This window comes from Sus scrofa, chromosome 4 (assembly GCF_000003025.6).
Source record: "Sus scrofa isolate TJ Tabasco breed Duroc chromosome 4, Sscrofa11.1, whole genome shotgun sequence".
Lineage (NCBI taxonomy): Eukaryota > Metazoa > Chordata > Mammalia > Artiodactyla > Suidae > Sus > Sus scrofa.
The window spans coordinates 127836231-127858725 of record NC_010446.5 but is presented as its reverse complement, the minus strand read 5'-3'; positions in this window follow the sequence as shown (position 1 = coordinate 127858725).

Here is a 22495-nt window from a genome sequence, read left to right as displayed (position 1 = left end):
CTCACAACCCACTAGTTAGTTTCCAGAAAAATCACTAAACGCCATTTTTCCTGAATAAATTTAAGTTACAAGATGCAGCGCAGTAGATAAAACTTATATTACTCCTTTCAAATGAACCAAATCTATCAGTTGGCCGATTGCACACGCATTGTCCCCGAGCCCCTTCCCACGCCTTCAGCACTCAGCAGACATAATTATTTTCTGTATGTAACTTTTTCTATATGACAGAATTGATTAATAAAGCAATACCAGACTACATACATGCAAAACACCAGATATTATGCAAGCACTTGAGAGATATTTTCTGATTTATTAGCACTGAGTATAATTTGCTTCAGGATTGCATTAAAATATCCTACAAATGTTCTCACTCTCAGACAAAACAGATTCATGGGAAATACTTTGTTGTGGGTTATTAGCTAATTTAAATAGATAGCTCGACAACGTGCTCCTCAGTCTAATGCCATCTTAACTAAGATTTCATGGCACAGAGCTGTAAGGGTATGAAGCATAAGCACGCCCAGTTGGACGCCTGCCATCCTTCCATAAATCACTGCCAATTATGCCAATAAAGCAGCCTGGACAATGACTGATTTCTCAGTTACGCCATCAGCTGTTCTTTGACACTTTGCTTCCCTCAGGTGTCTCACCTGGGCTCTACTTTTCCTGAAGCCGAAATGGTTGACATTCCCCTCAAAGAGAAACTCGTACACAGCTGGTGGTGAGAAAAAAAAGAGTTTAGAAATTCAGTGAAATCTCATTAATTCCACCTAACTGTGAGGGAGGATAACCCAAATTTGTGAAAATTCTAACGTGTGAAGGATTTAAAAAAAAAAAAATACAAAGTAGGGTTTTTCCCTACTTTTATATATTCATAAAAATGCAAAGTAATCTAATAAATAATCACTTTTTGAAGTGCTCAGAGTCTGTACAATATATGGCAAGTTGATAAAAAAGTAACAAATATTTAACATTACCATAACAATTGACTGCTAACTAAAGTCACATCTTCACCAGCAAAGGGAAGTGTAATATTACGGAATCTGGTGCACTCGCCATTTTTATTTTTAATAGAATAAATTATTCACCAAAACTTAAATGTGTTTTGATCAAACATCATGCTTCAAAGCTAGAGATGTGATATTTATTCAGATATTAGCCACTAGACCCAGCTTGAAAACAAAGTGGCAGAGTGGAAAGCCAGGCCTGGGTTCAAATCCCAGCTCCATCTTTCCCCGGCGCTGTAGGATGGACCTGTTACCTCAGTCAACAAACACGCATTGTACAGCGACTCTGAGCTGCAGATCAGAGTGGTGATGGCGAGGCTAAGCCCCATCTGGTGAAGGTTAGATTTTCTAGGTGGGGAGAAAAAAATCATCCAAGTAGAGGAACAAAATAATGTCAGAAAAGGTGAAGTCTGTCAAGAGTGGGTGGAGTGACGGGCGGAGGGAAATGACCCGTGTGGGGAGTTGGGAACACCCCCAGGAGCGGACGATGCCCACTTGAGGTCCAGGGACACGGAGGGCCAGGCACACAACGGCTGGGACGGCGCGGATCATCCCAAGCAAAGGGACAGGACTACGGTCCCGTGAGAACAAGTCTGGCGTGTCTGAAGAAAAGCAGTACGGCCACGCCGCTTACTCTCTCTGAGGGCAGATGTCTTCCGATGTGAGGTGGATGTAACAGGAACAGCACCCTGGCAGGATTAGCGTAGAGATCTTGTTTGCAAAGTCCCTCAACGGTACCCAGGACGTCTTCAACACTCAAGAAAAGTAAATGTTATTATTATCATTATACTTGCTGTTTAGGGCACTGAGATCTTGTAATCCAATATCTATAAAACCTCTCAGAATTATGGATGGTTTCCAAATAATTCCAGCAAACGGGGTTTATCTGCAGTGCCGAAACTGAATTTTGCTTTATCTCCTCATGGAAGTAGATAGTCATATTTAATTTTAAAGACCTGTGAGTATCTCCTTTCATTTTAAATACCCAGGAATATACGTCTGCCATGTTCAAACGTTTTAATAAAAACCAGCATTGAAAGGTGTCCCACAAACTTTGCAGACATACAGTAAAAACTGATATTGATAAAGTGGCAATGCGTCCACCTGGGTTCTTTATAAATATGGTCATTTATAATTGATATAAACATAAACATAATTCTCTGCATTAGCAATACAAAAAAGTTGAAACACATAGACTGTGTCAGAATTGTTGCACTACTGTAACAAAAATGAAGTGTTCATAATGCCCTCTCTAAAGTAGCAGCCTAGACCTGTTAATTGCACTAGCCATAATCATAGCAACCCTCTCAACATTTAACTTTAAGTCACCCCTGGGTGACGACCGACTCAATCACACGCCTCATAATTATTGCCCTAATATTTACTAAGGCCTAAGCTACTTAATTCCCAAATAATAAAAATGTCCATGTACCAACAAAGCTACTTTCAAATACAATTCAAATCAAATAGGTAACACCTTGGGGTCACAGAAGAGAAAAAACAAATTGTTTCTAATTCTGGAAGAAATATTACTAATTAAAAGAAGCCATCGTCCTTATTTAAAAATGCTGGTGTCTAGAGGTAAAATGAAAACTTGCCAACAAGCATTACCTTCTCTCTCTGGTTTTTTTGAGAGCCACAAGCCACAGAGAAAATAAGTTATTTCTATTTTCACTTAAAAATCTAGGTCTTAAAATCAAAAATGAAAATAAAATTGAGCCATAATATAAAGTAGTATTGGATTATAATCCAACATATAGAATAAATATCCATGAGTCCACCGATGCAAATAAACGACTGAATAAATAAACAGGGGAGAAGAGACAAGCCCCCCATGCAGAGGAATTGCAAATAGTTTCTGCAGATGTTCTCTGCACAAGGAGATGAAACGTAACTCTTCACTTCGCGAATGCAGCTGACACATACACCTCCCCTCCAAAGAGGAAGCATGGGCAGAGGACCAAAGAGCTACTTGACAATGGAGCCGTCCGACAGGCACCACCGCCGCCAGGTCAGGCGGTCGAGGTCAGCGTCTAGCGCGATGTGCCAGGCTGACACCCTGCACCTTGGAGGCAATGCTCTGGAAAATGACGTGTTGACATCCGCATTTTGCCTCTGCAGTCTGCTTCCTAAAAACACGCAACCTCAGCTTAATCATGAGAAAAACATGAGACACATCCCCGTTGAGGGACAAGCTACAAAATACCTGAACAGCACACCTCAAAACTGCCCAGGTCACCAAAAACAAGGACATTCTGAGAAACTGTCACAGCCAAGAGGAGCCTAAGGAAACACAAGGATAAAATGCATGTGGGTAATAGATGGGATTCTAGAACACAAAAGGGACAATGGGTAAAAATGGAGGAAATCGGATTAAAATACGCATTTTAGCCTTAAAAAAAAACAAAAGCAAACGATGTCCATTTGCAAGTCTCCTGCATCTTTAGAAAGGCACCTACGAGAATCAAGAGTAAAACACAATTTTTGCTAACCGATTTTCTTTTTTCTAGCACAGCATATTGGTTAAGTCAACATTAAAAAACAAAACAAAACAAACCCACTATCAAGGAGTTCCCGCTGTGGCCCGGTGGGGTAAGAATCCAACTGCAGCGGCTCAGGTCACTGCGGAGGCATGGGTTTAACCCCTGGCCCGACTAAGGGGGTTAAAGGACATGGCACTGCTGTGGAACTGTGCTCGGACTCAGTGTCTGGCGGGGGAACTTACACATGCCACAGGTACAGCCATAAAACCAAACCAAACCAAACCAAACCCCACTACTGATAACTGAGAAGTAGCATCTGGGAAAAAAGCACCAGAGCGAGCAATACTGCATCCTCGTAAGGTGTCCTCGGCATCTACGGATTTAAATAGCAATGGCAACATTTGTGAGTGAGCAAGAAAAAAGCTCAGGAGCCTCAGCTACCCCCTAGGAAGTGCTCTCCTTCTGTGAAACTGCTCTCCTTCCCAGTGTGAACTCTTACGGAGAAATGACAAGACCCGATGTGGGCAGACTTTTATTTAGCACTTACTACATGCCAGGGGCCATTAAAAATCCCTTTAAATATATGAATTCATTGAAGTCTCACATCCTCCTCATCATTATCATTACTCCCCTTGTACGAATGCGGACGTCGGGGCACTGAGAACTGAAGGAACGTACCCAGCAATCAGACAAGTGGGGGACAAATTCAGGTTTTTAGAGCAGGTATACTGGTTTTCTAAATGGGCTACATGGCATCCCAGCCTCTTTCTCCTGAGCCCGCTGAGCTGCCGGCGGTCTGTCCTGACAGCCACTCCCGCCCCATGCAGAGGGCTCCCTTTGTGGGCCACCGCCCCAAACTGGGGACATTCATGGGATTTCTGAGCAGGCAGATGAGCCTCTTGTCCACGGCAGCCGAGTGCCCCGGGAAATCTACTCTGAGGCGGAGTCTGGTGCGGGATGTTTCCTGAGGATTTTGCCCGAGGGACCCACACCGCTGGCAAGGGATGGGCGAGAGCGCAGGCGGCAGAGGGAGGCGACCCGCTGTGACGCAGGCCTAAGCCACCGCCACGGGGCTGTCGCTGAAACGGCCCTTCGAGTTCTCTCCAGGAGGACCGAGCCAGCCAGGCTTTCCAAAACTGCGTGATGGTTCACCTGGCCGCCCAACCTGAGACCTGCCACAGTCGGCACAGAAGAAACAGCTCTGGTTCCCTCACGAGCTGTGCCTATTCCGGAGCCCACGTGCTGGGTTCCCCGCGGGTAGTTTTGGCCAAGCAGGGCCCATCTGGAGTGAGATTTCATCTGACGGTTTTCTCCCTCTCCACCTACACGTCAAGCATGAAGTTTGAAATTCCACCATTAGAAATTCATTCTTTTTTCTATTTTGAAGTTTGGGGTCATCAAAAGCAACCAAATTGCAAATACCCCTCCGAAAAGGCCGTCTAAGCCATTTTCAGCCAAACTTCGTTGACCTTAAAGGATTGTAGCTGAAAGCAGGAAAGAGAATACTTAGAGAGATGGGGCACTAAAAAAAGAAGATGGTGCCAAAAATAAATACGATCTTACTTCACAGTTTCCTGAGATTTAACTCTGCCCCAGAGCTCTCACAAAGAGGCCACTCTTCTCTCTGCCTACACGTCATTCTAGTGCCCTGAGGCCTCCAGAAAACAACACAAAGACATTTCGTGAAACGTCATGTATCTCATAATTGCCCTGCAGGGCGTAAAACAGTCTAATTATTTCTCTGAAACGGATCTTTCCCCAGCTAGACAATGTTTATTCCTGCTTGGATCTTCTTGATTCCCTTACATAATGCCAGAGAAATCTCTGACACTAACTTCCCAGCGGATGGTGAGCTCCGCAGACGTAACCAAGGACTTAATACATGCCCTCATATTTACAGATGTCAGCACAAGTTGAAGAAGATGTAAAAATTACTGGAAACCAATTTGCAGCTGCTGAAGCAAATTAGGGCTTTAGGGCTCATTGCAAAGTTAAAAAAATAAAAAAGAAAGTCATGAAACAACCAGCTCTAGGCAAACCATATGTGCCATCCCCAAATCTTATTAATGGAATTATAGCTATATGTTAAAGGGAATTTCATTTCTATAGCAAAGATCCTAATAGTGGTATGCACAGATTATAACCCTTCATTCTTCAGATGAGTCCCCCCCCACATCGTACAGTGATTTAGAGGCAGGTTCTAGAGTGCCCTCATACTCACGTGTTTAAAATATCTCCGCATTTTTGGCCACACTGCCCAAACATCCATGTTCTTTTTGAAATATTGGAAAATGATACATTTTATCTTGCTAGTATTGGAAAATGTAATTACTACAAAGACCATTCAGTGTACTTGGCCTACACATCCTGACCACAACTGAGATTTTTAGCAGTTACCAAAAAGGTACCAATGGTAATAGGTCAAAAGCTACCTTCATCCACTATGAGTAATAAACTAAAGGGAAGCATAATTTCTACACATAGTATGAGACTTTGCTGGAGAATCTGACACCTCTGAACAGAAATGAAGGCCCGAAGGAATTTTGTGCTCAGGTGACATCAAAAGTGACCCTTCCAATGAGCAAATCCCGCACCAGCTCTCATTAGCATACAACAGAGACGAGAAAGCTGAAGTACCAGCATGTCCTAAGGGTCGGCCTGACCTCGATAAGTTTTAGTGATTGGACTGTGATCAGAAGCCTTGCTCAGCTCTTAGAACTGAGTCACGCATTTCAGACTTTCTCTGAAAGATTCTATATCCTCCAATACTCACATTTGGCAAAGTCGGTTGAATGCAAAAGAAAAAAATATGGAAATATCACTGCGAATGAGAACTGAGTCAAGAGGGCAGTGCGTCTTCTCCTCATCAGTCTGCTGTTCTTCCGATTCTCCACCCCATGTCCATGCTCACGTTCCTCTGGTTAGTTTGTGGCATCTGAATCTTTGTTCCATATATGAAAACCAAGCCAAATTGCCAGGTTTCTCTTCAACTTACCCAGCCTTCACCTACACTTACATTTTCAAAGTGTTAATAACAACTACAGCTATTACCTTGCATTAAAATGCCACTAAAAGAACATTTCACTAGAAAAAAGATGCAGATTACCCATTGTCTCGATTATTTGTCAACTGCTATTCTGAGTAAAAATTACACAGTGATTCTTAAATAATGCCCTGCTTTTATCTACCATCTTTGCAGTGTACGTGTTGATATTCCTGATCATTGCTATGATTGAGGATGAAACATTATCAGAGTTTGACCCCATGAATTGCTTTCTAAAGAGGAATCGGCTGCTCACTGAGTTGCTCCAACTGCTCCCGACGATCAAGGTTGCTCTTAAACAGGTGAAGGTACTGGCTCAACGTCCACCAATCACCAATCACCATATGCGTGTCTCTCCGGAACACTCCATTACCAGGGCAATAAAAAATGATGGCGCTTTTGAGCACAGCATCAGTATTTATATACTGTAGATAGTTTTACAGTTGAACATGTTATTATGTTTATGCCTGGCAGTTATAGCAATGTTCCCTGTTTAGTGATGACATATACTACAGGAAACTACGCATAGTAAACTGACTGGACATAACTCACACGCCATCCTCAGGAGATGGACAGCCTGACACTAAAAATCCTATCAGGACAACATTAAGTGACCCTTTGTACATACTTACTCCAGGATTAAAATACTCGGAGGTCAACTAATTTAAAAATTAGACTGCCTCACAATCACACTAGTCCCCTTTTTCTACTAAATACATTAAATGCCCATGGGTGGTTTTAATTCTTCTGTATCTTTCACTACCTAGCATGTATTTTACGTAACTTATGGTGGCCTCAGAAGTTTTGATCCATGTGTTTTACTTATTGCACAGCTGCCTAGCCGTGGAACTTCCTTAGTAGGTCTCTTGCAAGGTTCTATCGATTTCTTCATTTCTCTCCATGTGCGTGGTAGCGAATTCTTTCAACACATGGTATGTGCCCCTATCAGAAGTTTCACTGCTCTGGTTTATTAAAAGCATGGAGGGTGTGATTTCCAATCCTTTATAATTTCCAGATTTACTAATTAAATTGCTTCAATCGTGTCAAGACACTTTTTATCACTTAGAATATTAAAATCAGCCCTTTTTGGAGAACAAAGTCAATCAGAAAAACTCTAAAAGCATGAAAAAGTATTTCCTGTGTTCAGATGACTTAAAAGGAGCTCAAAGGAAATTCACCAAATTTAAATAAAAATTCATTATCCTAAAGAAAATAAGCCTGCAAATTAAAGCCACAGCAGCCGGCACCCTGAAACAACGCAGGTAAAAGGCAGCCCCGCCTACAAGGGACCCACTCTCCCGCTATTTTATTATCGTCTTTTTCCCAAGCCCCTAAATCAGCTTAAAAACATAGTGCATTCTTTATCTCACATGCTCAACCAGCAGAGGCTTGTGATGAATGTATTGGACCAGGGAGACTGGAATTAAACATCATTTTCACACACCTATACGTGGCAAGCATGGTCCGATGTATTTTATATCATTTGGTCCTCACCTCCCTGCAAGGGAGGTATCATTACACCCATTTTTCAGATGCAAAGACCCAGGGTACGTGAGGTTACAGCACTCTTCTGAAATCCCTGGGCTAGCAAAAGAAGAGCAGTGACGTAAATCAAGCCGTTTAATTCCCAAAGCCCTACCTTCTCACTTGCCATGTTGAGTGTGGATATCAGCCCACATACCAATTACCGCTTTCCAGAGAATTACTCTGTGATTAAAATAAATTCTGGGCTTGAGGAATACAATTTATTCTCTTTGGAGATACAAAAACATTTAGGAATTTTGTCCCGCCTTGGGGTCATCATTAGAAACACTAGTCGTGCTTTCACTGTCAATATGTCACAAGTGCATATTAGCAGCGTTGCAATGACAAGGAATGTGCATGTACACTCTTCCTATAGAATCATGACAAACCTCAGGCTTCCAAGACCAAGTACCCACTTCACTCATGACTGAACATCAGAGTCTGAGCTCTCAGCAAGCACGACTGTACACGGTCCTCACGTGGCGCCTTCAGAACTTCTCAAAGCACAGAGCATGGCACGCCCGTCGCCATACCTGCCCTTTGAAGCCCATGGCACATTAGGTCCAAGCTGAAATCCAAATCCCCAGAGAGCTACCGTGTTTCATCTCTAATTAGGGAAGGATCTCAAGTAGCTCCCAACATCTTCCCAAGGAAAAGATGGTTTCCTTCGTTTTTCCAACTTCTCAGGCTAAAGATTATAATTCATCTCATTACCATCCTAGCGCCAAATACTGCGCAGCTCCTCTAGGCAGAATTGGGATTTTTTTAAAGTTCTTTTTTTGCTTTTTAGGGCCACAGGCATGGCATATGGAGGTTCCACCACAGCTGACAGCAAAGCCGGATCCTTAGCCCACCAAGCAAAGCCAGGGATCAAACCCTCAACCTCATGGTTACTAGTCGGGTTCATTAACCACTGAGCCATGATGTGAACTCCTAAAAGCTCTTAAAGATTCCAAGTTTTCTTGACACGAAGCCTAGCCAAAGTCTTTCTAGCCCCGGCTGTGAGCTGAGGAGCAATTTGGAAGACAAAGAGCACCCCCACCCCCCGCGGGCACCCCCGCCCCCAGGCTTCCTCTGCTCTCCGTAGCCTTTGGATGGCTGCCTGTTCACCAGACTGAGCCTGATTTCCCCACCCTGAAACTGAATCTCAGTGCACACACCTGATCTCAGGCCAAGCACAAGGTTTTAATCATTTCTCCCTCCTATCTTTGTATTTCCGCATAGCTACAGAGTGTTAGAATGGGCAAGCTGGTGAGGCAGAAAAACAATGTGCCATCTATGCATAGTCACAGGCTAAAGGAATTGGATCTGTGGGTGTCTTCTCCCCAGGCTCCATTTTAAAAGATACGGATACATGCCACTGATGGAAAATCTTCCTCCTCAGATGACTTAGCTAAAGCTAGGAAAAATAAACCATTCTGAGTTACAGGAACTTCCTAAAAAGTCTCCTGTTTGGTATGCTACAAAAGCTAGGAAACATACAGTTGTGAATAAAGAGAAGATAATCTGGGAAAAATCACGAGGTCAGATTCATTAGTGGCCTGAGAAAGCGCGCAACCCTGCAGCTGTGCGGACACCACGAAGCTTAGGAGATGTTTCAGACTTTCAAGGGTTAGCGATATTTCGAAAGGAAGACCAACCATTCAGAAAGTCAAGGGAGTTGTATTAGTTTGCCAAGGTTGCCGTGACAAAATACCACAAAGCGGGTAGCTCAAAGAACAGAAATTTATCTTCTCACAGTTCTGGAGGCTGTAAGACCAAGCTCCAGGCATTACAGAGTTGGTTTCTTCTGAGGTTTTTCTTCTTAGCAAGCAGATGGCCATTTTGGACCTGAGTCTCCACCTGGTCTCCAGCTGCGCATGTTGTGCCTTCCTCTTCTTATAGGCTTTTTAGAGCTGCACCCGTGGGCACATGGAGGTGCCCAGGCTAGGGGTCCAATCAGAGCGACAGCTACTGGCCTACACCACAGTCACAGTGACACCAGATCCGAGCCGCACCTGTGACCTAACAGCACAGCTCACGGCGACACCGGATCCTTAACCCACTGAGCGAGGCCAGGGATCGAAAGCGCATCCTCGTGGTTCCCAGGCGGATTTGTTTCCACTGCGCCACGACGGGAACTCCTGAACTTAACTACCTCTTTAAAGACCCTATCGCCAAAGACAGTCACATCCTGAGGTACTGGGGGGTTGGGATTTGAACATACAGGTTGCAGGGGGACACAACTCAGCCCCAAACAGAAAAGATGTTAAAAATAGAATCCCATCCCAAGACTGCCTGTGCCCTCAAATGATTTCCGTAATGAGTGATGCAGAGGGCAACGATCCATTGTGGAAAGAGGTTTCGGAACCCGAGCTGTAGATACGAAAGATGTTGCCATAGTTACACGAGAAAGGTAATATTAAACGCAGCCTGAATGGATGGGGCAACAATTTAATCATGAGAACTTTTAATAAAATGTGAAGTTTGATATAAATTTTATAGATTTTTAAGGAAAAGAAAGCGCATAGGGTCTTCCAGTCACAATCTGGTTCCTATGGTTCACATACACATTACAGACACTCTCCCTCACTTTACCCTGTCTCTGTCTAACATTAAGAGCCTACTAAATGCTGGGCTGGACCCAAATCTCAAATAATAGCCAGCGTTTTGTTTTCTGGCGAAGAGTATCTACTTAAAAGTGAGCCCTCTGGCAAGCCCGTGTTAAACTAGCTTGCCCTGTGTTTTAACTGTGTAGTTATTTCTGGTCTCTATCAAGATCAGGCAACACAACTTTCAGCCAGTTTCCAAATGCGACGTATGTAGGAAATAATTACACACATACATGTATGCCACTGCCCTTCGTAGTCAAAAACACCACGGCTAAAGCAAAAATTTCCCAGGTCCCTCCATGTGTTTACAACAGTAATTATGAATGGGTGCCCTTTCCTCAAGGGCAGTGTTCGTGTCAGCACCAGTCACTATCAAGACCTGGAGCCTTGGGAGTTCCCGGTGTGGCACAGCACAAATGAATCCACTTAGGATCCATGAGGATGCGGATTCCACCCCGGCCTTGCTCAGTGGGTCCGGGATCCGGCGTTGCCCCAAGCCGTGGGGTAGGTCACAGTCGAGGCTCGGATCCCATGTGGCTGTGGCTGTGGTGTGGGCCAGCAGCTGTAGCTCTGATTCAACCCCCAGCCTGGGAACGTCCATATGCCACAGCTGCAGCCCCAAAAAGCAGAAAGAAAGAAAGAAAGATGTGGAGCCTTCATGGTGCCATGAAATTTACACTTGGACTGTGCCACGCAGTGACCCGGGGCGCATCCCGGACCTTTCTCGCAGCTCTAGAGCTCAGCAGCGCTTCTGAGAAACTAACTACAGAACGTCTGTAAAGACATCCTCCTGAAGAAGAGGCCGTCTCTATCCTAAGAAGGAGTCAACAGAGAGTCATGACTGAGGGAGGTCCTTTCAGGCTAGCAACTGGCTGCTGAAAATTCTGGGCCATGGGTTTTCAGGTAGTTTAATCCAATTTTCAAAATATCATCTTCCAAACATGAAAACTTGGTGGGAAAAACTGTGAAACCCGTAAGAGACAAGTCACTCTAATGCAGGCTGTCTCTGCTCATCCTCATGGACTCCTCTTACTCACACAGACCACGGGACCTGGAACATCTCTGTCTGCACTGAACTGCAGGGTGGTCTGAATGTAGGACAGATGCCATGGAAAGCAGAGACGGACACTTTTTCAAATTGAAAACATGTAATTGTTGCCTAAAACAGAGATAAAACTTGGCTGAGGACGTAACCCAAATTGACTTGTAAAACTCTGGAAAACAAACAACTTTTCATTACACATCTCGCTTCTCACCTACAGGCTTTGGCAGTGAGCATCCTTTCTTTGGCGAGCTGGTCTGATGAAGAAAGCTTTCACTGCCGCATCTCATGAAAGCCATTGTTTGTGTCTCTGAGTTCAATGAAAAGTCAAAATCAGCAAGAGAGCAGGAAGCGCTACATGTGAGAAGGCTCCGAAGATCCTCTAGAGATTATTAATCAGTTAGATGAGAGCACTGCCTGTTCTCCATGGAATCTGCCTTAGAAGTGAAGCAAGTCTGGTACTGCCGGCAAATGTCAATGCCACGCAGAGAGAATTAGATAAATTTAGACCGAATGAGTTCCCAGTTAAATTGGGACCAAGAGTGAGTTTATAATGAAACAATTTGCACACAGTTTGGAATATGACAATGGTAATTGTTCTTGGGTTGAAAACAAACTTTCCTGATGTGCGCTTGTGGCAGAAGAGGGCGCGTCCTAATACAGCCCTTCCCACATCTGTACACAGTTCCAGGAAGGCCATTCTGTACCAGCAATGCTTGCCCAGCTTAACAAAGCACCTAACACCTTGGGAGGCGTAATGACACACGGAGTTTTCAAATCCTTATTTTGAGCTGGAAATACAGTGTTCAATTCCAACATTTGAGAGCAGAGAAAGAATGGCATGTTCTTTCATTTCCAGCTGGTTGTTGATATTCCTGTTATTCGGAAGATGTTTTAGTCCCGCCTGAGCGCTGGCAGCCTGAAGAAACCACCTGAGGAGTTTTAATAAGCTGAGGTCTGTGATTCACCCCTAGAGATTCTGATTTAAGTGATTTAGGGTGTGGCCAGGCCTTGGAATTTTTAAAAGCTTCCCAGGTGGTTCAAAAGAACACACAAGTTCAGGAAGACCGTTTTTGCTGGGGTTTCTTTGGGGGGGAGGAAACTATCAGATGACATTTTTTATAGCTATAAAAGTTAAACCTACCTAACTAGTTCCTATCCTATTTTTACTGGCAATACGACAGTCACCCAAAACCTCATAGGAAATGTGAAGTAATAACATATTTTAACTGGAAGAAACCCAGGAGCCCAATTAGTGTCGGGACTCTCCCACTGGGCTCTTGGGCTCCGAGAATCCTTCAGGTGGTGTGTCCATCCTTGAAATTGCAGGTAAGCACATTTTTCTGAGAAGAATATCCATAAATTTCATCAGCTTCTAAAAAGAGGTTCTGGCCTCCAAAAGGTTAAGAACTGCTTGTGTGTTCTCAGTCCTTCTACCTGCAGACAAGAACCTGAAGCCACCACGAAAACAGAAAAGAATAGGTTCCTTCCAGCCCCAGGACATCTCAGAACCAAGTCTATGGTGGCCCTTACGTTTCTGCAAAAAACTGATTAAAATCCTAAACAAAAGTAGAGTCTCAAAAAAGGATAGTTTTTATAAATGTGTTACTGTAGTTGATTTATATCACTGAGCCAATTTCCGCTGCACAGCAAAGGAACCCAGTCATACACACACATACACATTCCCTTTCTATCTTCCATCATGGTCTATCCCAAGAGACTGGACACTGGTCCTGTGCAGCAGGACCTCATTGTTTGTCCATTCTAAATGGAATAATGCGCATCTACTTACACCAAACCCCCAGTCCATCCCACTCCCTCCCCCCTCGCCCCTGGCAACCGCAAGTCTGCTCTCCATGTCTGTGAGTTTGTCTCTGTTGTGTAGATGGGTTCATTTGTGCCATATTTTATTTCTTGTCTTTTTAGGGCCACATATGGAGGCATATGGAAGTTCCCAGGCATATGGAAGTTCCCAGGCTCGGGGTCAAATTGGAGCTACAGCTTCCAGCCTACACCACAGCCACAGCAACATGGGATCTGAGCCACGTCTGTGACCTACACCACACCTCACAGCAATGCCAGATCCTTAACCCACTGAGCGAGGTCAGGGATCAAACCCATGTCCTCATGGATACTAGTCGGGTTCATCAACCACTGAGACATGATGGGAACTCCTGTGCCATATTTTAGATTCCACATATAAGTGACATCATATGGTATTTGTCTTTCTCTTTCTGAATTACCACACCTAGTGTGAGAATCTCTAGTTGCATCCGTGTGGCTGCAAATGGCATTATTTCATTCTTTTTTATGGCTGAGTAGTATTCCGTTGTGTATATGTACCACATCTCCTTAAACCATTCATCTGTTAATGGACATTCAGGTCGTTGCCATGTCTTGGCTACTATAAACAGTGCTGCTCATAGCTGAACACACAGGTGCATGTATCTTCTTGAACTGTAGTTTTTGTCCGGATATATGCCCAGGAGAGGGATTGCTGGATCATGTGGTAGTTCTAGATTCAGTTTTATGAGGAACTTCCACACTGTTTTCCACAGTGGCTGTAGCAATTACATTTTGACCAACAGTGCAGGAGGGTTCCCTTTTCTCCACACCCTCTCCAGCATTTGTGAGCTGTGGACCTACTAATGATGGCCGTTCTGACTGGTGTGGCATCACACCTCATTGCAGTTTTGATGAAGACTGAAATTTTGACTAAACAGAGATTCCCACCATGTAGGTAAAGTGTCCAGAACCACAGAAGCGGTCGTGGTTTTGACCGCCGCCCCCCAGACTTCACAGAGAAGCAGTCGGCAGGATGGGGCCCTGAGGACTTTCCGGTCAAGGATTTATCGGGTTAAGTGTAAAGCGAGGGAGTGAGCGAATGTCAGCCAAGCCCAAGCAGAGATTATGCTCCTCAGGTAGCACTGTCACCTTAACTTGACTTCTTCGGAGTTTGTATGTTTAACTTACTGGTTACATAACCCAGTAAAGTGTGGTTCCTGTGCATATTCCTTGGCGATGACCTCATCGTGAGGCCACAGCTGTTGGTGGAAAAGACATCCTTTTAGGGAGGTCACTGGTATGTCTTATGGCACTTACACAGCACAGGACGACTTTGGGGACAGCAAAAATCAGCGGAGGCAAGTTTTCGCAGAACAAAAACCCAACTCTAGACAGAGTCACCATCGGAGAAGACAGAACTTCCTATGACATTTTTTTTGTCTTTAGCGACTGGTGAGACCAGTGGGAAACAATTTAACATATAACGTCTCCAATTTTCTGATTCTGGCACATGCTAGCAGGATTTTTTAGGAATTTCCACCCCAGTAAGGTACACAGAATATTAAATGCCTATTATTAAAAGCTATTTTTCTTCACGCAGTGTCCACACACACAGAAATCCATCAGGCTAAACAGGTGGAAGTAGTCTTGGGAGGTTGGAGTCAGCCTGTGTCCTGCTGATTCCTATCAAAATGAGCTATAGTTCTGACTATAATGCCGAAAAATAAGCACAAGTCCTGGGATTCGATCCAGGTTTAAATCTCAGTCCTGCTATGTAGTCGCCGTGTGACCCTCTAGACAAACGACTGGACCTCGACGGGCTCCAGCGTCCCTTCTCTCAGAGCCGGGGAGCTGCGCCCTCCTCACAGGGCGCTGTGCTGATGTACAAGACCCAACCCTGTGCCCTGAATGTCACAGACACGCAGGCGACAGTCACCTCCCCGCCCTTCCTTCTGGCACCAAACCGGGATCGATCCAGAACTTCTCCTCTCCTTCACCCTCGCCTCGGCGTGAACCAAGGTGAGCGCTTTTTTTTTTAATTCTTAAATCATGGCAGGTTCATGTAAACGGTCTTTAATTTCTTGATAGCTTTTTTCACCAAAGCTTTTAAAATCCAGTGCAGAAAATATTGCATTAAATGAATAAAAGATGGTGAATACCTTTTTTCTCATGTGCTTTGAATCCTTCCATCACCATAGTAGGTCAAAAATTAGTATCATCGGCGTTTCCGTCATGGCGCAGTGGTTAACGAATCCGGCTAGGAACCATAGGGTTGTGGGTTTGATCCCTGGCCTTGCTCAGTGGGTTAAGGATCTGGCGTTGCCATGAGCTGTGGTGTAAATCGCAGACGCGGCTCAGATCCTGAGTTCCTGTGGCTCTGGTGTAGGCCGGTGGCTACAGCTCCAATTAGACCCCTAGCCTGGGAACCTCCATATGCGTGGAAGCAGCTAAAGAAAAGGCAAATAGACCAAAAAAAAAAAATAATAATATCATTAATCGAAAAGAGGAAAGGGGGAAAAAAAGAGCCAGACCTACGGGGGGAGATTTAGAGAAATTTAGAAGAAAGAAATGTATTTTGACACCTAGTCACAATTCTGGGCTGAGACTCATTTACAAAAGGATAGCCAGTTTATTCATTGCTTCGCTCAACGTCCTCTGAACAAATTAATATGAGATCAGGACTGTGTTCGCCTGAGCATGGGATGGAGCGTCTGACAAACATTTCACAGGCCACCATTTTGGCCTTTGGGAGTTTTATCACAGAGGGAACATAAAGCTATCCAGCAAAAACGTGAGGACGTATGTGACTTGACCGAATGGATAATACAAACATTAACTGCTGTAATTATTCATCAAAAAAAAAAAAAACAAGGGAGAAAGCTGGGGGACGTAAGCCTTGACATGAGACCTTAATACCGAAAATATAATCCGGACGATGCAGAGTCTGGAGCGACTGGACAAACAAATATTGCAGAGAGGCCTAAGCGACGGACTAATCATAGGTCCGTCGCATCATAGACAAAGTGAAGCAAAGTGAAGAGAAGGCTCATTCCGGGGCGTGAGCCCTAGAGCTGAGACCCATTCGAGGGGCGTTAAATAAACTAATCTCTACCAGATGGTGTTCTGGAAGCCGAGGGGATAAGAGAGTGCGAGGATTTCAATGTTGTGTAGCCCTTGGACAATTTGAGTCTCAGACGCATACACAGTGACATAAGGAAGAAATAATTCACAGGAGAAACAAAATTCCTCAGTTCTCTAAGAACCCTAAGAAAATCTAAACAATGGAAAACCTAAATATGGCCCATCTCAGGGCTCTTTTACATAAAACATGTAGCCATTGGCCCATAATTTGTAAAAATGCTTCAGATAAACCTTGGACAACACACACCAGCAAGAGACAAGCCATGTCCGCCTCTGGCGATTCCAGGATGACTGTATAATTACTGCTCAGCCCTCACCTCTTAAAGTCACCTGAACATATTCGTGTCCCTTTTTAATTTAGCCATCGTTCTCAAAGTAGCAGACTCAAAATCATTAGCCAAAGCACATAAGACCTTTCTTTCTAATTTTATATCGTTCCCCTTGGCAAAAAAAGAAATTCGTCTTTGACCCCACCATCCATGGTTCTTAAGGAGTGGCCCCGCTCTCCCAGTGAGTCTCAGCCCTGAATTTCCGACACTAGGAATGTTCTAGGCTGGAGATTGGCCCGGTCAGACCTCAGAGTACCTACCGTCTGTGCCTGGCACACCGTCAAGGGCTCATTTAAACTTAAATGATCAGACTTCTCATGAATGATTCCTGTGTCTGCAGAGGAAAGAACTAAACATGGCCTCGAGCTTAGGTTGGTTGCCAAGGGAAACTAGCCCTCCTCTAGGTAAACAGCTTGAAGCCGCGGGCCATCAAATCCTCCTAGCCAGGAGGACCAAGGGTCACGGCCTTGCTCGGGAAATCCCGGCCCACCTTGTCTATGAGGGGACCTAGAGGAAAAGAGCCACTATTACTGTATAAACGCCTGCTTCTTCCTGGCAGGTTGGAAAAATCAGGGGAGCAGGGACCAAAATAAAAATAAAAGCAAAGTGAGAGTGAATAAGCAGAAACATGTCTAAATACAATGGGAAGGAAGCGATCAGAGAAAGAGTAAACGAGAGACAAAAATTTCACGCTGAGAGAAACGAAAAGGATGGTGGCAACTCAGGCAGGGGCGGCTTCTGCACCTTTAGCACCACTCGGTTTTCTTCCTACTGAAGACACTGTTGGCATCTTCGCAAAAGTTGCCATCTCTTCCCAAAGTTGACCGCAATGTATCCTAAAGGTATCTCACCGGCTAGTACATCTTTACAATCAATGCTCTGCAAAGTGTAAAGAACTGAAGAAATAAATTCAAGTGGCTTTTAGTGGTGGCTGGGGTAACGGGACTGACAGCTTTGGAAATGGACGGCTTCTTGCTGTCCCAAGAAAAGATGCAGCCTGATAAACAGAGGTGTTAGATGGCCCCAAAGGCTTCACCAATACGCCTTCCCCCTGACAAAGTAATGGCTGCAAGGAAGAAAGAACAAGTCACCTTTTCCAGCCAGGTCTCTACTGACCCCGCTCAGGAAGGGCCATTTAGCACCGTGCTGATAGGAGCATTCTCCTGTACTTCCAGCGAAACAGAGGCACAACTCACTTATGTCACATGAAACAGGGAACAGTCAAACCAGAGAGCAATAACTTTTGACTGGCCTCAACTCCACTGGAGTCAAGGCGCTGAACTTAAAGTGAAAACTAACTCGAGTTTCCCATTGCAATTTCCCCGAGCCATCTCGTTCCCCACAGCCCCCAGCCCTGCATCAGGCAAGGCAGGAGCGTGCAGCTCTCTCATCTGGTTCTCCCGAAGATCTTGGAAACGAGTACGCTGCCATCCATGAAATCAAGTGAATCTCAGGGACATTTCTTTCGATGCAGTGCAAGGGGAATCTTTCAAAAGAGAGAGGAGAAGCATAAAACGGGACGCGGGACGTTTCCAAGGGAACAAACAAGTAACGTGCTTTTGCCTTTTGGAAAGAAAAGCAGCAATATGCATGAAAACTGAGGGGCATGAGTTAAAAGGGGGTGTCTGAACATCCTTTATGTACTGAACCACTCGTGCCATCCTTGTCACATAACCCTAGAATGAGCAGAGCCCAACCTGACACGACTCTCAGATTACAGTCAGTAGAGGTTAGAAAACATATATGCTTTGTTTGTCTTATACGTTCCTAAACAATCATGCACAGCTTTCTTTTGTTCCAGGACGCACTCAAACACCTAACAAGAGTGCCAGCAAGTTGAGACCTCTTGTATCTGGCTATTTTCAGGGAGCTGTAAACCTGCTGCCACCGAGTCGGCAGTTGTCAGCGAGGATGGAAAAACAATGCCATCAATTCCAACTCTCACCAGCAGAGAACCTCTCCAGCTTCCGCCCCTTGCGTTGACCTTCACTATGGGTTTGGCTTTACTTTTAAAACAGTGTTTGGTTTTGTCTTTTGTCTTTTGAGGGCCACACCCGCGGCACATGGAGATTCCCAGGCTAGGGGTCTCATCAGAGCTGTAGCCGCCGGCCTACACCACAGCCACAGCAACGCCAGATCCGAGCTGCATCTGCGACCTACACCACAGCTCACAGCAACAGAGCCTTACCCCTCTGAGCGAGGCCAGGGATCGAGCCCGCAACCTGACGGTTCCTAGTCGGATTCGTTAACCACTGCGCCACGATGCGAACTCCTTCAAACAGTTTTTAAACATCACTGATGCTTTTAAGGTAAAAGCCAATCACAGTGCAATCTGCACTTCTCACATCTCCCTCAGCTTTTAAGGTTTCTCACCCTAACTTTTCTTTCCTGTATCTCAGAGCAAATCTCCAGTCATCGCCCTTCTGGAGCCTCGGCTGGTTTTCCCAGGGGACACAAACGTTGACGGGTCTTTCGCTCCTCTGCTGCTGCACGCGCGCCTCCTCTTTCCACTTAGACACGTACACGGCATCTCCTCGAGTCGCCACCTGGCCTGCACAGGTGTGGAATCACGCCCAAAAGACAACGCTGTGCACTGGAAACGGCACTGAGGCCACCAGACGCGCTGGAGGCCAGCGTCGGCCCTCCCCCACCAGGGGTGTGACCTTGAGCAAGTGACGTCCCGATACCCGCCTTCGGCAGAACAAGCTGGACTGTGTCTCAGATGCCTCACGGCTCTGAAACTCCACCGCTTCGTTGTCAGCCCAGGAATGCAGGGTAAACAGACAAATCCCCACCGCGATGTTTAATAAGGGTGAGACACCAAGTTCAGGCTGCGCGTTCGCAGCGGCTGAACACAGAGGCGTCCCAGAGGCGGGAGGCAAGCCTCCGGCTGGTGCTCTGGGCACAGTACTGGGCCCGCAGAGGAGTCGCTGGGGAGAGAGGGAGACCGGTCCTGACCGCCGGTCCACTCGCCGCATCCAGTTCGCTCCCTCCCACCTCCCTTTACCGGCTTCAAGCCCTTTCACTCCCACGCGTCCCCTGCAACCGCTCCCATCAGGACTACCCAGCGACGTTCTCAAAGCCACACCACAGCGCAGAGGCCGCCGCTCCTCATCTTACTTGGCCCGTCATCAGCGCTGACACCTCCGACCACGCTCTCTCACACGCTTCCTCACTGGACATCGGCCACTGCCCCGCTCCCCCGCCTTCGCCACCGGTCCCTCCCCTCAATCACTTTCTCTGCTTCTTTTCTCTAGTGCCGCCCGACACTGGGCCCTCGGCACGGAGTTCCACGGACCCTCTTTTCCACGTGCACTCAGTCCTTGGGGATCTTATCCAATCTCATGGCTTGAAATTCCGTCTGTATGTCACACACGTACATATTATATCCCCAGTCAAGACCCCTTTCCTGAACTCCAGGGTCACACAGGTGGATATGGCTACTGGCCTTCTGGAAAAAGAATTCCTGATGCACTTGTCCAGACCCAGTCCCACCAGTTCAGTTCATGGACACTCCACCTGCTACAAAGTCTTCAGAGCATCATCCTTGGGCCCTTTATTTCCCCCACAGCCTACATCTAATCTGCTAGGGCAGGAGCTCGAGAATAAGAATCTATCAGAATCAAATTATTCTTATCTCTATGGCCACCTCTCTCCTGGTGCAGTAGCATCCCGGCAGTTCTCCCTGCTCTGGCCTTGCCCCTGAGCATCGGTTCTCAACACAGAGGTCAGAGTGGCCTTTTAAAACACTAACTCAAGCCCTCTCCTGGTCATCCAGTCCTCACCGTGGCCCCCAGGCCTAACAACCCCACCCCCGTAGCCCCTCTGATCTCCCTCCCACAACTCTCCCCTCTGCCCTCTCCGCTCCAGTCCCAGAGGCCCTCTCCCCGGAGCCGTGACAAGCACAGCCTTGGTGCTAGCTCGTTGGCCTGCAGGTGTCCCCGCACCCCTCCAAGGCTTCGCTCACTTCTCAGCTCTCAATGGACCCTCCCTCGACCACCTGCCTGGTCAGGCACTCTTGATCCCGCCACACCTGGACCTGTCTTTTCATTCGCCACAGCAGTTATCACCTTCCAACCTTCTATAGAATTTCCCTAATGTGTTTATTGTGTACTTTCTGTCTTCCCATGCTAGAACGTAAGCCACAGAGGGTGGGGATCTTTTTCTGCTTGTTCATAGATGTATCTCAAGTTACTGTTAATTGAATGATAAATCCACAGATCACTGAGCAAGTGGATGAGTAGGTCAGGCTGTTCCTGCAGCTATTAGATTATAACCCACATCATGAGACTCGACATGTGAAATAATAAGCCTCCTGCAGTCTCACTCTAATGAGCCAACCCGTGGTCAAGCCCGATGCCTCTTCTTGATCACTGGATGCCCCTGAGAGAGGGAGAGCCTTTGGAGTTCATGTCTCCATGTTGCGGGCACCCTTGAGTTCAGCCACCAGAATCCTCAGTGCAAACTGTAACCTCGAACTGGAGAGACATGAAGAGCACTGTACCCACCCTGAGTGACTCAGCATAAAGCCTATACAGTAGCTGTCTTACCTTCACTGTAAGACGTGCAGAAGAGCCGTGTAAAGGTTATAGCCGCTATTCAGGCCTAACGATGTGGCTGGCAGTGTTCTAAGGCTTCACCAGCATAAACTCATGCTTTTTTCGCAACAACCCCTACCTCCTGACCTCACACCCCTCTGCCAGTTTTTGGATGTGTGTGATCCATCAGGAAAAACTTAAGAAAAAAAATGCAAATGGGTCAGAAGGAAAGACACAAAACTTAAGAAGAGACCACGGCCTTTAGCATTTCCAAGGAAAATGTCATCTCCCTCTAGCACAGCTGCCATGTCTCCATGAGGCCAGGCTGAGAAAAGGTCTATGTTGACACATTAAAGGTCAGATACTCAAGGGTAACTAGATTTCTCCAAGGGGAATCATGGAAGATGACGTGCTTAGAAGTGGAGGTAGAACTGTCACCGTCCAGCCAAGCATCTGCACTGACCTGCCAAATACACGTAAGCACACTTCCAAGTATTTGCACTTGCGGTTTAATCGTCTCCCAGATTTTCTGTTACGAGACTTTTATGAAACAGATCAGCATGACAAAAAATTTACCAGGCTGCCCGTGCTCCTCTCAGTATCATTTCAAGCAGCTTTTTATCAGCCTACCTTCCCATCCCCATAAATGCAGGAAAAACGTCCTTTCACCTAACCTCCTTGCAGTTGCCCTCTGCCTGCTCCTACTTGCGTTAATCTTCTCAGAGTTAACCTCCTTCCCCAGATGCTTCCCCCTTCGGCACACATTCATTGAGCGCCTGCTGAACTGTGGTGACCTCGCTAAACACGAAGAAGCATAATCCACAGCCCCGCAACCAGAGAATTTAGTGTCTAACAGCAAAAGGAGAAACCAACCCACTGAAGAAAGCTTTATACCTTTCGTAATTGACAAGTTTCCTAAGAACCCTAGTCCACAAAAAGAAGACCCGATAAATAAGACATTTACGTCACGAAATGGAAGGCCATTATTCAAACAAACAAATGGGATTCAAAT